The following is a 22303-nucleotide window of genomic DNA, read 5'->3' as shown; positions in this document are numbered from 1 at the left end:
CAACGGTCTATAATTATATACAACCCCCATATAAACCGATCCCCCGATTTGGCTTGCGGAGCCTCTAAGAGAAGCAAATTTCATCCGATCCGGCTGAAATTTGGTACATGATGTTGGTATATGTTCTCTAATGACCATGCAAAAATTGGTCCATATCGGCCCATAATTATATATAGCCCCCATATAAACCGATCCCCAGATTTACCTCCGGAGCCTCTTAGAGGAGCAAAAGTCATCCGATCCGATTGAAATTTGGTACGTGGTGTTAGTATATTGTCTCTAACAACCATGCCAAAATTGGTCCATATCGGTCCATAATTATATATAGCCCCCATATAAGCCGATCCCCAGATTTGACTTCCGGAGCCTCTTAGAGGAGCAAAATTCATCCGATCCGGTTGAAATTTGGAACATGGTGTTAGAATGTGGTCTCTAACAAACACGCTAGTATTGGTCCCAGATTTGACCTCCGGAGCCTCTTAGAGGAGCAAAATTCATCCGATTGGTCCATAATTATATATAGCTCCCATATAAGCCGATCCCCAGATTTGACCTCCGGAGCCTCTTAGAGGAGCAAAATTCATCCGATCCGGTTGAAATTTGGAACATGGTGTTAGAATGTGGTCTCTAACAAACACGCTAGTATTGGTCCATATCGGCCCCTAATTATATATAGCCTCCATATAAACCGTTCCCAGATTTGATCTCCTGAGCCTCTTGGAGGAGCAAAATTCATCCGATCCGGTTGAAATTTGCAACGTGGTGTTAGTAGAAGGCCGCTAATAACCATGCCAAAATTGGTCCATATCGGTCTATAGCTATATATAGCCGAGCCCCAATCACACAAAAATTGGCCCATATCGGTTCATAATCATGGTTGCCACTCGAACTAAAAATAATCTACCAAAATTTCATTTTTATAGAAAACATTGTCAACATGTTATTTCTATAGAAAATGTTGTCAAAATTTTATTTCTATAGAAAATTTTGTCAAAATTTTATTTCTATAATAAATTTTGTCAAAATTTTATTTCTAAAAAAAATTGTCAAAATTTTATTTCCATAGAAAATTTTGTCAAAATTTTATTTCTAAAGAAAATGTTGTCATAATTTTATTTCTATAGAAAATTTTGGCAAAATTTTAATTCTATAGAAATTTTTTTCCAAATTTTACTTCTATAGAAAATGTTGTCAAAATTTTATTTTGTCAAAATTTTATTTCTATAGAAACTTTAAACTTAATTATATACGTATTTAATCGGCCTTTTTTTAGTTTAATATATACCACGTATGGACCATGTGGTATATATTACGGTGTTAGGAAGTTTTAAGATACCTTGCCTTCGGCAAGTGTTACCGCAACCCAAGTTTCGATTGTGGATGACAGTCTTCAGTAGAAGTTTCTACGCAATCCATGGTGGAGGGTACATAAGCTTCGGCCTGGCCGAACTTATGGCCGTACATACTTGTTTTTACTAACATTGTGTTCCACCCTAGTACTTTAGCCAACTTAAATTTTGAGTCTATAGATTTTGTAGAAGTCTATCAAATTCTGTCCAGATCGAGTGATATGTAAATGTATGTATTTGGGACAAACCTTTATATATAGCCCCCAACACATTTGACGGATGTGATATTGTATCGAAAATTTAGATCTACAAAGTGGTGCAGGGTATAATATAGTCGGCCCTGCCCGACTTCGGACTTTCCTTACTTGTTTCGGATCATTTCTGGTGTTCTTACAGTTTTCGTCCACTTTGTGGATGCTATGACAAATCTAAAAATGTCCTTATTAAAAATTAAACATAAATAAAATCATTCTAAACCTTAGATAAATAAAATCATTCTAAACCTTAGATTTCATTGAGAAAAACAATGTTCAACAAATCCAGCTATGACAAATTAAATTCTCCACTTCATCAAGACATCGAAAGGTTACAAATAATACCAATTTTTGCCTATTTCCAAGCCATTGTTGTCTAGTTAAGAAAATAACTCTTGCACCGCAGGAAAATCCCCAACTCTTATATTTGAACTACAACATATCAACAATAAAAACAACAATCTGTAGCATGTAGAGAAAACGAAGGCGACAAAACTCTACTCAAAAGCAACTAAATTGAAATGTTCACAAGTGTATCCTAACACTAGAAGAACAAACTCAAACGTACAAATAGAAATCCTAAATTTCCTTTTAGCCAAAATAAAGCAAATACCCCCCAAAAAAGGGAAATAAACTTAAGGCAAAAGAAGAAAAAAACCGGTCATATTCATAAATTAAAAGCCAAAAGGACTTTAACAAAAAAGCCCAAGCAATGTTTGTGTGTCACCTACACACACACACTCCCATATGTAATGGTCAGACACACACGTGTAGGCTCCTTAAAATATGCAATGTAGTTATAACAAAAGGAATCTTTTGCCAAAGGAATGCAATAAAAACAAATTCAACAAAAAAAATACAAACAATTGGGAGGACAACGAGAAAAAAAAACACATTTCAGGATAGCCGCCAGAAATCCGGATTACAAATGATGGCCAGCTAGCCAACCTAAGCAAAAAAAAGGAAAAAAGGTCATCAACCCAAACATATGTCCATATGCTCGTTAAGAAAACCTTATGCAGAGCATATAAATATGTGTGTGTGTTGGAATGAAAAGGTAAATATGTGAGGTTATGTGCAAGGTGTCCTTTATTCCTTTATTTTTTATTATCCCCACCCATACCATTAGGCATTTCCGACTTTTCGACAAATAAGCCAGAGCAACAACTGTAATGGCAATTGAAAATCGCAGACCGTAAAGTCAATGAAGTGCTAAATGTCCTGCGGCATCAATAATGTCTCGAAATAAAAACAACAAAATAAAACCTGATATCTCTCAGACAAGAGAAATCACGGAAATTGGAAAAATTCATTGCGAGACGTTGGTGGGGGCGGGGCGAATATTGCATCAAGCCAACAAACTTTAAATTCCGTTATTGCATTTGACTTTGGAGTAAACAGCAAAAATAAAAAGATTCTTTGATAGAAGTTAATTTTAGATTGTGAAAAGAATTTAAAAACATTTTGTAATTTTATTAATTTTACATATTTTTATTTTATTTATATTAAAAAAAAAAGTTTTATGGTGGCCAATATTGGACAAAAGAAACGGCAAAAATAAAACGATTCCTTGTTGGAAGTTAATTTTAGATTGAGAAAATAGTTTAAAAAAATCTTTCGTAATATTATTAATTTTACATATTTTCGTTTTATTTACATTAAATTGAAAATAAACAAGTATATACGGCCGTAAGTTCGGCCAGGCCGAAGCTTATGGATTGCGTAGAAACTTCTACTGAAGACGGTTATCCACGATCGAATTACTTGGGTTGCGGTAACACTTGCTGATGGCAAGGTATCTTAAAACTTCCTAACACCGTAATATATACCACATAGTCCATACGTGGTATATATTAAACTAAAAAAGCAGATTAAATACGTATATAATTAAGTTTAAAGTTTCTATAGAAATAAAATTTTGACAAAATACAATTTTGACAACATTTTCTATAGAAGTAAAATTTGGAAAAAAATTTCTATAGAAATAAAATTTTGACAAAATTTTCTATAGAAATAAAATTTTGACAAAATTTTCTATAGAAATAAAATTTTGACAAAATTTTCTATAGAAATAAAATTTTGACAAAATTTTCTATAGAAATAAAATTTTGACAAAATTTTCTATAGAAATAAAATTTTGACAAAATTTTCTATAGAAATAAAATTTTGACAAAATTTTCTATAGAAATAAAATTTTGACAAAATTTTCTATAGAAATAAAATTTGGAAAAAATTTTCTATAGAAATAAAATTTGGAAAAAATTTTCTATAGAAATAAAATTTTGACAAATTTTTCTATAGAAATAAAATTTTGACAAAATTTTCTATAGAAATAAAATTTTGACAAAATTTTCTACAGAAATAAAATTTTGACAAAATTTTCTATAGAAATAACATTTTGACAATGTTTTCTATAAAAATGAAATTTTGGTAGATTATTTTTGGCTCGAATGGCAAACAGGATTATGAACCGATATGGACCAATTTTTGTGTAATTGGGGATCGGCTATATATAACTATAGACCGATATGGACCAATTTTGGCATGGTTGTTAGCGGCCTTATACTAACATCACGTTGCAAATTTCAACCGGATCGGATGAATTTTGCTCCTCCAAGAGGCTCCGGAGATCAAATCTGAGGAACGGTTTACATGGGGGCTATATATAATTGTGGACCGATATGGACCAATTCTTGCGTGTTTGTTAGAGACCACATTCTAACACCATGTTCCAAATTTCAACCGGATCGGATGAATTTTGCTCCTCCAAGAGGCTCCGGAGGGCAAATCTGGGAATCGAATTATATGGGGGCTATGGATCGATAAGGACCAATTTATTCATGGCCATTAGAGAACATATACCAATACCATGTACCAAATTTCAGCCGGATCGGATGAAATTTGCTTTTCTTAGAGGCTCGGCAAGCCAAATAGGGGGATCGGTTTATATGGGGGCTATATATAATTATGGACCGATGTGGACCAATTTTTGCATGGTTATTAGAGAACATATACCAATACCATGTACCAAATTTCAGCCGGATCGGATAAAATTTGCTTCTCTTAGAGGCTCCGCAAGCCAAATCGGGTGATCGGTTTATATGGGGGCTATATAAAGGGTGATTTGTTAAGAGCTTGATAACTTTTTTTTTAAAAAAAACGCATAAAATTTGCAAAATCTCATCGGTTCTTTATTTGAAACGTTAGATTGGTCCATGACATTTACTTTTTGAAGATAATTTCATTTAAATGTTGACCGCGGCTGCGTCTTAGGTGGTCCATTCGGAAAGTCCAATTTTGGGCAACTTTTTCGAGCATTTCGGCCGGAATAGCCCGAATTTCTTCGGAAATGTTGTCTTCCAAAGCTGGAATAGTTGCTGGCTTATTTCTGTAGACTTTAGACTTGACGTAGCCCCACAAAAAATAGTCTAAAGGCGTCAAATCGCATGATCTTGGTGGCCAACTTACCGGTCCATTTCTTGAGATGAATTGTTCTCCGAAGTTTTCCCTCAAAATGGCCATAGAATCGCGAGCTGTGTGGCATGTAGCGCCATCTTGTTGAAACCACATGTCAACCAAGTTCAGTTCTTCCATTTTTGGCAACAAAAAGTTTGTTAGCATCGAACGATAGCGATCGCCATTCACCGTAACGTTGCGTCCAACAGCATCTTTGAAAAAATACGGTCCAATGATTCCACCAGCGTACAAACCACACCAAACAGTGCATTTTTCGGGATGCATGGGCAGTTCTTGAACGGCTTCTGGTTGCTCTTCACTCCAAATGCGGCAATTTTGCTTATTTACGTAGCCATTCAACCAGAAATGAGCCTCATCGCTGAACAAAATTTGTCGATAAAAAAGCGGATTTTCTGCCACTGATTTTGGTAATAAAATTCAATGATTTGCAAGCGTTGCTCGTTAGTAAGTCTATTCATGATGAAATGTCAAAGCATACTGAGCATCTTTCTCTTTGACACCATGTCTGAAATCCCACGTGATCTGTCAAATACTAATGCATGAAAATCCTAACCTCAAAAGAATCACCCTTTATAATTATGGACCGATGTGGACCAATTTTTTCATGGTTGTTAGAGACTATATACTAACACAATGTACCAAATTTCAGCCGGATCGAATGAAATTTGGTTCTCGGATGAAATTTGGTTCTCTTAGAGGCTCCGCAAGCCAAATCGGGTGATCGGTTTATATGGGGGCTATATATAATTATGGACCGATATGGATCAATTTTGCATGGTTGTTAGAGACCATATACTAACACCATGTACCAAATTTCAGCCGGATCGGATAAAATTTGCTTCTCTTAGAGGCTCCGCAAGCCAAATCGGGTGATCGGTTTATATGGGGGCTATATATAATTATGGACCGATATGGGCCAATTTTTGCATGGTTGTTAGAGACCATATACTAACACCATGTACCAAATTTCAGTCGGATGGGATGAAATTTGCTTCTCTTAGAGCAATCGCAAGCCAAATTTGGGGGTCGGTTTATATGGGGGCTATACGTAAAAGTGGACCGATATGGCCCATTTGCAATAACATCCGACCTACATCAATAGCAACTACTTGTTCCAAGTTTCAAGTCGATAGCTTTTTTCGTTCGGAATTTAGCGTGATTTCAACAGACGGACGGACGGACGGACATGCTCAGATCGACTCAGAATTTCACCACGACCCAGAATATATATATACTTTATGGGGTCTTAGAGCAATATTTCGATGTGTTACAAACGGAATGACAAAGTTAATAGACCCCCATCCTATGGTGGAGGGTATAAAAACGTTTTGTGGAGATCAATATTAAAAGGTTGAAGGGGGCGTCTAGGCAAAGAACAGCTTCTTTATTTTTCGAAATTTGGTCGAGGAGGGGGCATCCCCTTTGTCCCACTTTTTTTAAAAGTACAGTGAAAAAACTAAAATTTGTCGACTTACTGAAATTTTACGGAGAATATAAGATTTTTTAATATTTGCTCGGGGAAAAATAAAAGGGCACATGGAGACCTCCTTTCTACTCAAGTCCATACCGTGAAAAATTAAATTTTTCCAATTTACTTGAAATTTACAAAGGCCGTAGGGGAAGGGTATGCAATCAATGTGGTGTACTTGATTTTTGGGTATTTGGACGGGAACCTTCTCCTTGTCCTACACTATGAAACTTGAAGGAAAGTTTACAGATTTTGTTGGAATTTACAAAGAAAGTGGCGTTCCTTTACAAAAACTAAAGCAAAATCTAACCTTCTCCGATTTACTTGAAATTGGGAGAAGATGATTAAATTTATACTGGGTATATGATTTTTCGATGTCTGGTTGGATATGGGGAATAGTGAAGTTGGGTAGTTTGTGAAATGAATATAGAGTACGTAAATTTACGATATCTGGTCGGGGAGTAGCGAAGGAGGGGAGTTCTCTTTTGCCCGATGATAGGCAACGTAGAGGGTGCTTCTTTTTCCGGTATATGTTTGGGAAAGGCATGTTCTCCGTGTCCAACACAAATGTTAATATGGTGAATTTTTAAATACTATTACTTTTTTCCGATTTATTGGACGGTATGTTGAGGAGAAGTATACCACCCCTTGACAAACCAAGCTTGAAATTCACAGAAAATGTAGAAGATTGTCCAACGATTTGAATACAGAACAATTAACAAACTAAAAATTGGTTGAAAGGGAACAACCCCTACCCGACGTTTGTTAAGCCGGTCCGTTTTACATCTGCATAACCATCCTATTTCTCTATATGAACGAAAAAACAAGTGGTCAGATTTTTTTAAATGTACGGAAACCATGGAGAGATTAATCAATACTTCAGTTTTTGTGCAAGACTTCCCCTGACCCTACTCTTTAAAAGAGTTCAAATCTTTTCGAATTTGCTTTCAGATCGAAGGATATGGTTGACTAAGTTAACGAAAATGAGCTTCGGGAGGCGCAGCGAATCGGGCCGGGTTACACTAGTTTTATTAATAATATATATGTATTATTATTTTAATTATATTGAATTTATATTAAACTTTAAATTCAGTAGTTGAATTTGACTTTGGAGTAAACAATTAAATTAAAAAGTTTCCTGGAGAAAACAATTTCAGATTGTGAAAATAATTTTAAAAACCTTTACTAGTATATTTATTTATTTATTTACAAAATAATATTATAAGAATAATATTACAATAGTAGCATTGGCTACAGAGGCCATCAGCTAACCTTTAGTAGTTTTATATATATATATTTTTTTTTTTAAGTTATGAATGGAAAACAAACAATATATACATTTTTTTTTAATTTTAATCTGCACTGAAAAAACTATTTACTTGGTATTAAAGATTACGCAACCTAAATTTTAGGATGCCAAATGTACAAAATATTAAGGACAAATTTATTTAAAATAATGAAATTTTAATTAAAATAAAGTTTATAATCTTTGCTTCAAAAAATTTTTTTCATTAAATTTAGGACACATATATTGTAAATGTGCGTCCTTCCATTAAAGTCGCATGTCTTTGATCTAAGGCTAATATTCCTTAAAATAAAGAAACACATTTTTGATTAGAAGAAATTGTCGTTTACTTTAGATTTAAGATAAAAACGTTTCAAATATAGGCTAAGACTTATATTGAGGATTTACCGTCTTTGGTTTAAATTTTTTTTTTTTTTTGGAATTGAGAAAACATTTTTTACTTTTGAAGTATCCGATATAATTTGGATTTTTAAACTGGCATTTGTTTGTACGTGAGTTCTTTTAGTAATAAACCTAATTTTGATTTTATTGGTCCTAGATTTAAAGCCAGATAGGTAGCTAAAAACTTTATTTATTTTAAAATAAATCCTTAAGGGAAGGTCTAAATCTTTGAATCCAAGTAAAATCAAGGCATTTTTAGGATAGCTACTTTTAAATCTACTTTATTTTTATACCCTCCACCATAGGATGGAGGTATATTAACTTTGTCATTCCGTTTGTAACACAACGAAATATTGTTCTAAGACCCCATAAATATATATATTCTGGGTCGTGGTGAAATTCTGAGTCGATCTGAGCATGTCCGTCCGTCCGTCCGTCTTTTGAAATCACGCTAACTTCCGAACGAAACAAGCTATCGACTTGAAACTTGGCACGAGTAGTTGTTATTGATGTAGGTCGGATGGTATTGCAAATGGGCCATATCGGTCCACTTTTACGTATAGCCCCCATATAAACGGACCCCCAAATTTGGCTTACGATTGCTCTAAGAGAATAAAATTTCATCCGATCCGGCTGAAATTTGGTACATGGTGTTAGTATATGGTATCTAAAAACCATGCAAAAATTGGTCCATATCGGTCCACTTTTACGTATAGCCCCCATATAAACGGACCCCCAAATTTGGCTTATTTACGATTGCTCTACGAGAATCAAATTTCATCCGATCTGGCTGAAATTTGGGACATGGTGTTAGTATATGGTCTCTAACAACCATGCAAAAATTGGTCTATATCGGTCCATAATTACATATAGCCCCCATATAAACCGATCCCCCGATTTGGCTTGCGGAGCCTCTAAGAGAAGCAAATTTCATCCGATCGGGCTGAAATTTGGTACATGGTGTTAGTATATGGTCACTAACAACCATGCAAAAATTGGTCCACATCGGTCCATAATTATATATAGTCCCCATATAAACCGATCCCCCGATTTGGCTTGCGGAGCCTCTAAGAAAAGCAAATTTCATCCGATCCGGCTGAAATTTGGTACATGGTGTTGGTATATGTTCTCTAATGACCATGCAAAAATTAGTCCATATCGATCCATAATTATATATAGCCCCCATATAAATCGATTCCCAGATTTGCCCTCCGGAGCCTCTTGGAGGAGCAAAATTCATCCGATCCGGTTGAAATTTGGAACATGGTGTTAGAATGTGGTCTCTAACAAACACGCAAGAATTGGTCCATATCGGTATATAATTATATATAGCCCTCACATAAACCGTTCCCAAGATTTGATTTCCGGAGCCTCTTGGAGAAGCAAAATTCGTCAGATCCGGTTGAAATTTGAAACGTGGTGTTAGTATAAGGCCGCTATTATCCATGCCAAAAATTGGTCCATATCGGTCTATAGTTATATATAGCCGATCCCCAAACACACAAAAATTGATCCATATCGGTTCATATTCATGGTTGCCACTCGAGCCAAAAAAATCTACCAAAATTTTATTTTTATAGAAAACATTGTCAAAATTTTATTTCTATAGAAAATTTTGTCAAAATTTTATTTCTATAGAAAATTTTGTCAAAATTTTATTTCTATAGAAAATTTTGTCAAAATTTTATTTATATAGAAATTTTTGTCAAAATTTTATTTCTATAGAAAATTTTGTCAAAATTTTATTTCCATAGAAAATTTTGTCAAAATTTTATTTCTGGATGACAGTCTTCAGTAGAAGTTTCTACGCAATCCATGGTGGAGGGTACATAAGCTTCGGCCTGGCCGTACATACTTGTTTTTATTTAAAAATTTTGACTAAACCTTAAAGATTTTGGTATTGACTCCGAAGAAAACATGTGGCTTCATCAAATACACAGACATTTTGTTGGGGAGCTATCTAATTTTGAAAATATACTCTATAAATTTAAAATAAGGGTACAGTTCTAATTCATCGAATTTTTATTCTCGTTTTGCGATATAAAAAAAATCCAGCAATCGAACCCACGACCCTGTGTATGCAAGGCGGGTATGCTAACCATTGCACCACGCTGGCTTTGAGTATAGCCTTACGACCACTGTTACAGTCAACTTTGGCGTTAGTCAAATCTGTACACAGAAAAAAAATTGTTTCTAATGCAATCACGAAATTAATTTATCAAATTAATTTTTTAATTGAAATTGCTTCAATCATGGAAATCATGGATCATAAAAATGTAATTGATTAAAAAATTAATTAATTTCTTCCGGCACTTTTAATTATTATTATTATTTATTTTTTTTTAATTGGCTCAATTAAAGATTTCATTGACTAATTAAAATTTTTAGTTGATGCAATAATTTAATAACCTTTGTAAGTTTCTTAAGATGGTTTTCTTTTCCATTTGAGTCAAAACTTAATGAACCAATGAATAGTATAGAAAATAAAAAAAAAAAACAATTATATTTTCAATTGTAAATAGAATTTTATTTAATTCAATTGTTAATTGAAATAATTAACAATTAATAATTTAATTAATGTCGTAAAATTTTTTATTCCCTTTCTTAACTGATTTTAATTTTTAAAAATGGATTAAAAAGCTAATTGTATCAGTTAATTATTTAATGGAAATCGTTTTCAACTTCATTAAAATTTTTTATTGAAATTGTTTTCATTTGTTTAACAAATACTATCCACATATAAAAATTTCGTATTAAATACGTTTATTATTTATTGTTATTACTTTCTTAAATCTACTCTTAGGCGCAAACATATAAACCAATTTGACCCAATGAAAATAAAAAGAAAATTATGATTTTGCCACGTTCATGGTCTTTAAGCTAATAAACGCAATTAGGGAAGATCGTTTTTGGGTAATCAACATAAATATTTGTGTATAGAGGAGACCTAAAACACAATTGCTATACATATATACCAGTCTAGCATTAAAATACAAAAGAACTCATAAAGAATAAGGCTCAATCATCAGAGCGTCCACACAAATACACACTCATCCACACTCATAACACAAATACAAAGGCCATAGACTAATATTTCTGTCAAAACTTTTGGTTTTTGCTTGCTTAATGCTTTTCTTCATGGCCATTGTTTGGCGGGCAATTTTTTGGATAAAGAAATTAATATCATTCATACGCACCATAGGACCAAATGCTGGGCATGCACAGACACACACACGAGTATAGGTATACACAGCGTTGTAATTCCCAAAAGTGATGGGCATTTAAACAGGAACAGCTGTTGCCAAAAGGGAGCCTGTTGGCATTTTACTCAGCCTACACAAACTGGTTAATATGAAGGACGTTTTTCCTTTAATTGTTATTAGAAATTCGCACTCATTAGGAAATCCAAAAATTTCATTTCTTTAATTTAAATTTTCCTTAGGTTATCCTTGTGGGATATTTTTGTATGAAATATTTTAATGCTTGCTCTCTTGCTCATGGGTATGAGAAAGCGATCATATCAAGGTTATATTTTTATATTAAAATACTTTTGTTACATTTGAATGCTACACTTTCTTGTACTCCGGCGTATTTCATGTAAGAATTTCTTTTATTTCCATTTTTTTCACTCACACTTTTGTTTTTTGAAAGAATTTTACAATTGTTCTCTTTCTCCACACAATGCACACATTACTAAGAATTGTTACACATTCTTTGTTTCAATTATTTTCTTGTAATTACTACTTTTTTTCTCACATTACTTTACATTTAATTGAAATGAGTTTCCTTTGCCATTTTATTATTGTCGTACATTATGATTTTCCGTATCCGTTCACCATTTATTTTTTGGTGTCATTGAATTCTACCGTCGTGGCTATTGTGTTTACCATGCACTGGCTAAAACAAGACTCTGTTTGATTTTGTATCCGACATTCGTACTTATATGATTGTTATTTAACATAACCGCCTCTTACAAGAATAACACAACACAACATTAACAGCAATGCTAGAGCATAGCAGCAAACTCTAACATTTGCTCTAACATCAACAATGTTTTGAAGAGTAAGGCAAACACCATCGCCAGTGATGTTGTTTACATTATACGGCTTAACAGTAACAGTATTTTCGGCTTTCGTATTTCAGCGCTGTAATAAATTTGTGTATGAGTATGAGTGTAAAAGTTGTTGCAATTGCTTTCGTCATCGTTTCGAATTTCACGAATTCCACACAAACACACACTCTATCCTTTTAATGCCGGATCTTTATTCACACCCACATCAACGACGCCGGTAAGGCAACACATGTTCTTCAACACGCTTTATGCAATGTGGACAAATGTAACCATCCTAAACGAATGAATTTTGGTTAGCGTTTTTCTTGCTGTTGTTGTTGAACTCTTTGCTATCTTGCTAGCAGTGTTGCCAGTATTTTTCTGGCTCTTGTTCCCAAATTAGGATGTTTTTGTCCCCAAAAACCCCAATTTTAATTTAAATTCCTCACAAAAATCCCCATCACATTTTTGACAATTTTTTTAACAAAAATCTATATGGAAATAAAATTTTGACAAAATTTTCTGTAGGAATAAAATTTTGACTAAATTTTCCATAGAAATAAAATTTTGACAAAACTTTCTATAGAAATAATTTTTTTTTTCATTCGTTTTGTCTTTTTATTGTTGGTTTTTTCTTTAATCATTGCTTAAGCTGAAATGAAAAAAAAAACAACAGAAATAAAATGTTAAAAAAATTTTCTATAGGAATAAAATATTCACAAAATTGTCTATAGAAATAAAATTTTCTCTAGAAATAAAATTTTGGCAAATTTGTCTATATAGAAACAAAATTTTGAAAAAATTGTCTATAGAAATAAAACATTGTTAAAAAAGATTAAACAGATTTCTCGAAAAATCCCCATCACATTTTTGACATTTTTTTTTTTTTGAAAAAAATTTCTATATAGAAATAAAATTTTGACTAAATTTTCTATAGAAATAAAATTTTGAAAAAATTTTCTATAGAAATAAAATTGTGACAACATTTTCTATAGAAATAAAGTTTTAACAAAATTTTATATAGGAATAAAATTTTGACAAAATTTTCTATAGAAATAAAATTTTCACAAAATTTTCTATAGAAATACAATTTTATCAAATTTGTCTATATAGAAATAAAATTTTGACAAAATTTTCTATAGAAATAAAATTTTAACAAAATTTTCTACAGAAATAAAGTTTTGACAAAATTTTCCATAGAAATAAAGTTTTAACAAAATTTTATATAGGAATAAAATTTTGACAACATTTTCTATAGGATTAAAATTTAATAAAATTTTCTATAGAAATAAAATTTTCACAAAACTTTCTATAGAAAGAAAATTTTGGAAAATTTGTCTATATAGAAATTAAACTTTGACAAAATTTTCTATAGAAATAAAATTGTGACAAAATTTTGTATAGAAATAAAATTTTGACAAAATTTTCTATAGGAACAAAATTTAAACAAAATTTTCTATAGAAATAAAATTTTAACAAAGTTTTCCATAGAAATAAAGTTTTAACAAAATTTTATATAGGAATAAAATTTTGACAACATTTTCTATAGGATTAAAATTTAATAAAATTTTCTATAGAAATAAAATTTTCACAAAACTTTCTATAGAAATAAAATTTTGGCAAATTTGTCTATATAGAAATAAAATTTTGACAAAATTTTCTATAGAAATAAAATTTTAACAAAATTTTCTATAGAAATAAAATTTTAACAAAATTTTCTATAGAAATAAAATTTTGACAAAATTTTCTATAGAAATAAAATTTTAACAAAATATTATATAGGAATAAAATTTTGAAAAAATTTTCTATAGAAATAAAATTGTGACAAATTTTTTTATAGAAATACAATTTTGACAAAATTGTCTATAGAAATAAAAATTTGACTAAATTTTCTATAGAAATAAAAATTTATCAAAATTTTCTATAGAAATAAAATTTTGTCAAAATTTTCTATAGAAATAAAGTTTTAACAAAATATTATATAGGAATAAAATTTGAAAAAAAAATTCTATAGAAATAAAATTTTGACAAAATTTTGGCAAAATTGTCTATAGAAATAAAATTTTGACAAAATTTTCCATATAATATATTTTTTTTTTTGTTTTGAGAAAATTGTATATAGAAATAAAATTTTGATAAAAATTTCTATAAAACTAAAATTTTGACAAAATCTTCTATAGAAATAGAATTTTGACAAAATTTTCTATAGAAGTAAATTTTGACAAAATTTTCTATTAGAATAAAATTTTGACAAAATTTTCTACAGAAATAAAATTTTGACAAAATTTTCTATAGATATAAAATTTTGAGAAAATTTTCTGTAGAAATAAAATTTTGACCAAATTATCTATAGAAATTAAATTGTGACAAATTTTTTTATAGAAATAAAATTTTGATAAAATTTTCTATAGAAATAAAATTTTGACAACATTTTCTATAGAAATAAAATTTTTACAAAATTTTCTATTGAAATAAAAATTTATCAAAAGTTTCTATAGAAATAAAATTTTTACAAAATTTTCTATAGAAATAAAAATTTTGAAAAAATTGTCTATAGAATTAAAATTTAATTAAATGTTCTATAGAAAAAAATTTTCACAAAACTTTCTATAGAAATAAAATTTTGGCAAATTTTCTATAGAAATTAAATTGTGACAAATTTTTTATAGAAATAAAATTTTAACAAAATTTTCTATAGAAATAAAATTTTGTCAACATTTTCTATAGAAATAAAATTTTTACAAAATTTTCTATAGAAATAAAAATTTATCAAAAGTTTCTATAGAAATAAAATTTTGACAAAATTTTCTATAGAAATAAAATTTTGACAAAATTTTCTATAGAAATAAAATTTTAACAAAATTTTCTATAGAAATAAAATTTTAACAAAATTTTCTATAGAAATAAAATTTTGACAAAATTTTCTATAGAAATAAAATTTTGACAAAATTTTCTATAGAAATAAAATTTTGACAAAATTTTCTATAGAAATAAAATTTTAACAAAATATTATATAGGAATAAAATTTTGAAAAAAATTTCTATAGAAATAAAATTTTAACAAAATTTTCTATAGAAATAAAATTTTGACAAAATTTTCTATAGAAATAAAATTTTGACAAAATTTTCTATAGAAATAAAATTTTAACAAAATATTATATAGGAATAAAATTTTGAAAAAATTTTCTATAGAAATAAAATTGTGACAAATTTTTTTATAGAAATAAAATTTTGACAAGATTTTCTATAGAAATAAAATTTTGACAAAATTTTCTACAGAAATAAAATTTTGACAAAATTTTCTATAGATATAAAACTTTGAGAAAATTTTCTGTAGAAATAAAATTTTGACCAAATTTTCTATAGAATTTAAATTGTGACAAATTTTTTTAGAAATAAAATTTTGACAAAATTTTCTATAGGAATAAAATTTTGACAACATTTTCTATAGAAATAAAAATTTATCAAACGTTTCTATAGAAATAAAATTTTCTCAAAATTTTCTATAGAAATAAAATTTTAACAAAATATTATATAGGAATAAAATTTTGAAAAAAATTTCTATAGAATTAAAATTTAATTAAATGTTCTATAGAAATAAAAATTTCACAAAACTTTCTACAGAAATAAAATTTTGGCAAATTTGTCTATACAGAAATAAAATTTTGACAAAATTTTCTATAGAAATAAAATTTTGACAAAATTTTCTGTAGGAATAAAATTTTGGCAAAATTGTCTATAGAAATAAAATTTTGACAAAATTTTCAATATAAGTTTTTTTTTTGAGAAAATTTTCTATAGAAATAAAATTTTGATAAAGATTTCTATAAAACTAAAATTTTGACAAAATTTTCTATAGAAATAGAATTTTGATAAAATTTCTATAGAAATAAAAATTTGACAAAATTTTCTAAAGAAATAAAATTTAAAAAAAAAATTTCTATAAAGTTTTAAGAAAAATTATATAGGAATAAAATTTTGACAACATTTTCTATAGAAATAAAATTTTAATAGAATTTTCTATAGAAATAAAATTTTCACAAAACTTTCTATAGAAGTAAATTTTTGGCAAATTTGTCTATATGGAAATAAAATTTTGACAACATTTTCTACAGAAATAAATTTTGACAAACTTTTCTATAGGAATAAAAATTTGACAAAATTTTGGCAAGATTGTCTATAAAAATAAAATTTTGACAAAATTTTCTATAGAAATAATATTTTGACAAACTTTTCTATAGGAATAAACTTTTGACAAAATTTTGGCAAAATTGTCTATAAAAATAAAATTTTCACAAAATTTTTTATAACTATAAAAAAATATTTTGAGAAAATTTTCTATAGAAATAAAATTTTGATAAAAATTTATATATAACTAAAATTTTACAAAATTTTCTATAGAAATAAAATTTTGACAAAATTTTATATAGAAATAAAATTCACGAAAAATATCCCCAATTTGGGGGAAAATCCCCAATACTGCCAACACTGCTTGCTAGCATTGTTAGTGCTATTGTCGAATTTCGCTAACAGGATATTTGGCCCACTAACAAGATTTACCATCACAGACAGGGATTTCTAAGGAGGTTTTCTTTTACTAATGGAGTTAATAAAGCTATAGGGATATGAATTGAGTTAAAGTTGTTCCACATTTATGGAAACTGAAAATTTCATTTCAAGTTGTTGAAATAATTTGGGTACAGCAATTTATCTAAGTGGGAGTAATCTAATATAGTCTATTATTTTTGAAATTTAATTTGCCAAAATTTAATGTATGCAGATTAACTTAAATGGAAGCATAGTAGAGTTAAAAATATTATTTGGCTTCAAAAATTTTGACCTTCTCTTAAAGATTTTGTTATTGATTCAGAGCATTCGAAAGGTAAAGAATCGTATGATTTCACCTGTTCAAAACATTTGCAACTACCTAGAACCCTGTAATATTTTATTCTTTAAGGGCATTATTTTCTGTTTTTTTTTACCCGTAATAGTTATAACGACCTATAAGAAGGATTAAATGTATAAAAAGGGTATTACAGAAATATCGTTAAGTTCATTGCTTAATTTGGTCATAATTTGATCGTCATAGGCCTTTATGACCTATTTTTTAATAATTACCGACAATAAGCATAATCAACATACAAAAAGCAAATTATCGATGATTTTAAAGTTGGGGTATCACAAAAACGAATTCCGGAAGAGTACAATATGCAAAAACCAACTGCGTCTCGAGTTATATACAGTGGATGCACCAAAACTGTACACTAGGGTAGAAGAAAACCTAAGACTACGCCAAAAGAGGATCATATAATCAAAAGAACTATGCAACAATTCAATCAAATATCATCCAAAGAAGTCAACAATTAAATTCAAATTGGGTATATTAGCCATAACGATCAGATGTAGAGCATTAGAAGTCGGAGTGCAATTATACAAAAATTTCAAAAATCATTTATTTCAAAGAAGACTAGGTTAGCGCGCCTTCAGTTTTCACAAAAATAACCTTAAATGGTCTCAGGAGCAGTGGATATGTGCTATACTTTCCTACGACTCAACATTTAACTGGCATGGATCGGATGGTGGACATTTAGTACGAAGGCTGCAAGGAAAGCCTTAATCCAAGAAATGCAAAAAGTTACGTCAATCATGGTGGGGCCAATATTATGGTCTGGGGTTTTTTTTCTGGACAAGTTATTGGCCCGATTTTTAGAGTCGAAGGCATTATGCTGTCGGAAGTCTACAAAAACAGTTTGTCTAATGTGATATTGCCATAAGCATTCCGGGAAATGTCATCTGCATGGATTATTCAGCGCGATCATGACCTCTAGGACACGTGTAATGTGGTAAAACAATGGATTTCCGATGAAAAATTGCGGGTGCTTGACTAGCCTGTTCAGCTCTGGAAAGCTGTAAAATGAACAAGTATATATGTCCTTAAGTTCGACCAGGCCGAATCTTATGTACCCTCCACCATGGATTGCGTAGAAACTTCTACGAAAGACCATCATCCACAATCGAATTACTTGGGTTGTGGTATCCTAAAACTTCCTAACATCTTTTTCTAAATTGTGAGTTAGTCCATACGTGGTATATATTAGCCAAAACAGGTATGTATAGGTAAGTCCACAAATAATTGCGAATCGATATGGACTTTTGCACGGTACGTAGGGAGCCAGAATTGAAATATGGGGGCTGTATACAATTATGAACTTTATATGGACCAATTTTTGTGTAATTGGGGATCGATTTATCTGAGGCTATATATACCTATGGACCGATATGGACCTAGTTAGGCATGGTTGTTAACGGCCATATACTAGTACCAAATGTACCAAATTTCAACTGACTCGGATGAAATTTGCTCCTCCAAAAGTCTCAAAAACCAAATCTCGGGATCGGTTTATATGGGGGCTATGTATGATTATGGACTGATATGGACCACTTTTGGCACGGTTGTTAAATATCATATACTACCACCACGTACCAAATTTCAACCAGATCGGATGAATTTTGCATCTCCAAAAGGCACCGGAGGTCAACTCTGGGGATCGGTTTATATGGGGGCTATATATAATTATGGACTGATATGAACCAATTCCTGCATGGTTGTTGGATACCATATATATTTCAACCGAATCGGATGAATTTTGCTCTTCCAAGGGGCTCCGGAAGTCAAATCTGGGGATCGGTTTATATGGGGGCTATATATATAATTATGGACCGATTTCGACCAATTTTTGCGTGGGTATTTGAGGCCATATATTAACGCCAAATCTCGGGATCGGTTTATATTGGGGCTATATATGATTATGGACTGATATGGACCACTTTTGGCAAGGTTGTTAAATATCATATACTACCACCACGTACCAAATTTCAACCAGATCGGATGAATTTTGCTTCTCCAAGAGGCACCGGAGGTCAACTCTGGAGATCGGTTTATATGGGGGCTATATATAATTATGGGCTGATATGAACCAATTCCTGCATGGTTGTTGGATACCATATACTAACCTCACGTACCAAATATCAACTGAATCAGATGAATTTTGCCAAGGGGCTCCGGAAGTCAAATATGGGGACCGGTTTATATGGGGGCTATATATAATTATGGGCCGATTTCGACCAATTTTGCATGGGTATTTGAGGCCATATATTAACACCACGTACCAAATATCAACTGAATCAGATGAATTTTGGTTTTGCAAGAGGCTCCGGAGGTCAAATCTGGTGATCGGTTTATATGGGGGATATATATAATTATGTACCGATGTGGACCAATTTTTGCATAGTTGTTAGAGACCATATACTAACACCATGTACCAAATTTCAACCGGATCGGATGAAATTTGCTTCTCTTAGAGGCTCCGCAAGTCAAATCTGAGGATCGGTTTATATGGGGGCTATATATAATTATGGACCGATGTGAACCAATTTTTGCATGGACATTAGAGACCATATACTAACACCATGTACCAAATTTCAGCTGGATCGAATGAAATTTGCTGCTCTTAGAGGCTCCGCAAGTCAAATCGGGGGATCGGTTTATATGGGGGCTATATATAATTATTGACCGATGTGTTCCAATTTTTGCATGGTCATTAGAGACCATATACTAACACCATGTACCAAATTTCAACCGGATCGGATGAAATTTGCTTCTCTTAGAGGCTCCGCAAGTCAAATCGGGGGATCGGTTTATATGGGGGCTACATATAATTATGGACCGATGTGGACCAATTTTTGCATGGTCATTAGAGACCATATGCTAACACCATGTACCAAATTTCAGCCGGATCGGATGAAATTTGCTTTTCTTAGAGCAATCGCAAGCCAAATTTTGGGGGTCCGTTTATATGGGGGCTATACGTAAAAGTGGACCGATATGGCCCATTTAGAATGCCATCCGACCTACATCAATGACAACTACTTGTGACAAGTTTCAAGTCGATAGCTGGTTTCGTTCGGAAGTTAGCGTGATTTCAACAGACGGACAGACGGACGGGCAGGCTCAGATCGACTCAGAATTTCACCACGACCCAGAATATATATACTTTATGGGGTCTTAGAACAATATTTCGATGTGTTACGAACGGAATGCAAAGTTAATATATCCCCCATCCTATGGTGGAGGTTATAAAAATGTTAAAATTACCATTAAAAAGTATGAAACAAGCGAGTTATAAAAAATTCAATTAAAAGAACTTCCTGAGTAGTTAAAGTAAAGAGCATCTTTTTGAAGCGCTTTCAAAGTTGTGCCCATAGAAGTACTTGTTGGGATTTGAACCGATCTTATTGATGTAGTCATCAAATACGACGAGAAGGTTTTCGAAGAAAAATGGTGATGCGGCCATATATAATATATTTACAAAACTATGATATTTTCACTGCTAAATGCAATATGACTTGTATACTTCATATATATATTGAACATTTATTATACCCTGCTCCACACTGTGGAACAGGGTATTATAAGTTAGTGCATATGTTTGCAACACCCAGAAGGAGACGAGATAGACACATGGTGTCTTTGGCAAAAATGCTCAGGGTGGGCTCCTGAGTCGATATAGCCATGTCCGTCTGTCCGTGAACACATTTTTGTAATCAAAGTCTAGGTCGCAGTTTTAGTCCAATCGACTTCAAATTTGGCACAAGTATGTGTTTTGGCTCAGAATAGATCCCTATTGATTTTGGAAGAAATCGGTTCAGATTTAGATATAGCTCCCATATATATTTCGCCCAATATAGACTTATATGGCCCCAGAAGCCAGAGTTTGACCCTAATTTACTTAAAGTTTTGCACAAGAAGAACAATTTGTACTATAGTCAAGTGTGCCAAATTTTATTGAAATCGGTTCAGATTTAGATATAGCTCCCATATATATCTTTCGCCCGATATGGACTAATACGGTCCCAGAAGCCAGAGTTTTATCCCAATTTGGTTGAAATTTTGCACAGAGAGTAGAATTAGCATTGTAGCTATGCGTGCCAAATTTGGTTGAAATCGGTTCAGATTTAGATATATCTCCCATATATAGCTTTCGCCCGATTTACACTCATATGACCACAGAGGCCAATTTTTAACTCCGATTTAGTTGAAATTTTGCACAGGGAGTAGTGTTAGCATTGTTGCTATGCGTGCCAAATTTGGTTGAAATCGGTTCAGATTTAGATATAGCTCCCATATATAGCTTTCGCCCGATTTACACTCATATGACCACAGAGGCCAATTTTTAACTCCGATTTAGTTGCAATTTTGCACAGCGAGGAGAATAAGCATTGTTGCTATGCGTGCCAAATTTGGTTGAAATCGGTTCAGATTTAGATATAGCTCCCATATAAAGGGTGATTTGTTAAGAGCTTGATAACTTTTTAAAAAAAAAAACGCATAAAATTTGGAAAATCTCATCGGTTCTTTATTTGAAACGTTAGTTTGGTCCATGACATTTACTTTTTGAAGATAATTTCATTTAAATGTTGACCGCGGCTGCGTCTTAGGTGGTCCATTCGGAAAGTCCAATTTTGGGCAACTTTTTCGAGCATTTCGGCCGGAATAGCCCGAATTTCTTCGGAAATGTTGTCTTCCAAAGCTGGAATAGTTGCTGGCTTATTTCTGTAGACTTTAGACTTGACGTAGCCCCACATAAAATAGTCTAAAGGCGTCAAATCGCATGATCTTGGTGGCCAACTTACCGGTCCATTTCTTGAGATGAATTGTTCTCCGAAGTTTTCCCTCAAAATGGCCATAGAATCGCGAGCTGTGTGGCATGTAGCGCCATCTTGTTGAAACCACATGTCAACCAAGTTCAGTTCTTCCATTTTTGGCAACAAAAAGTTTGTTAGCATCGAACGATAGCGATCGCCATTCACCGTAACGTTGCGTCCAACAGCATCTTTGAAAAAATACGGTCCAATGATTCCACCAGCGTACAAACCACACCAAACAGTGCATTTTTCGGGATGCATGGGCAGTTCTTGAACGGCTTCTGGTTGCTCTTCACTCCAAATGCGGCAATTT

The 22303-nt window shown here is 31.6% G+C and overlaps 2 protein-coding genes across 10 annotated transcripts in view; one reads left to right on the top strand and one right to left on the bottom strand.

The window, feature by feature from the left end:
- LOC142219438 (uncharacterized) overlaps positions 1-12116 on the bottom strand; it is a 91401-nt gene extending 79285 nt beyond the window's left edge. Inside the window, exon 1 of the mRNA XM_075288424.1 lies at positions 11433-12116. The gene's annotated coding sequence lies outside the window, so the exon portion shown is untranslated. The remainder of the gene's footprint in view (positions 1-11432) is intronic.
- The window catches only part of tmod (tropomodulin), a 545171-nt gene that overhangs the window by 340965 nt on the left and 181903 nt on the right, over positions 1-22303 (top strand). The gene's annotated exons all lie outside the window — the stretch shown is intronic.

The sequence above is a fragment of the Haematobia irritans genome, chromosome 1 (assembly GCF_050003625.1).
Source record: "Haematobia irritans isolate KBUSLIRL chromosome 1, ASM5000362v1, whole genome shotgun sequence".
Taxonomy (NCBI): domain Eukaryota; kingdom Metazoa; phylum Arthropoda; class Insecta; order Diptera; family Muscidae; genus Haematobia; species Haematobia irritans.
Note: the sequence above shows the minus strand (reverse complement) of the source record. Positions and strands in the feature narration are given on the sequence as shown.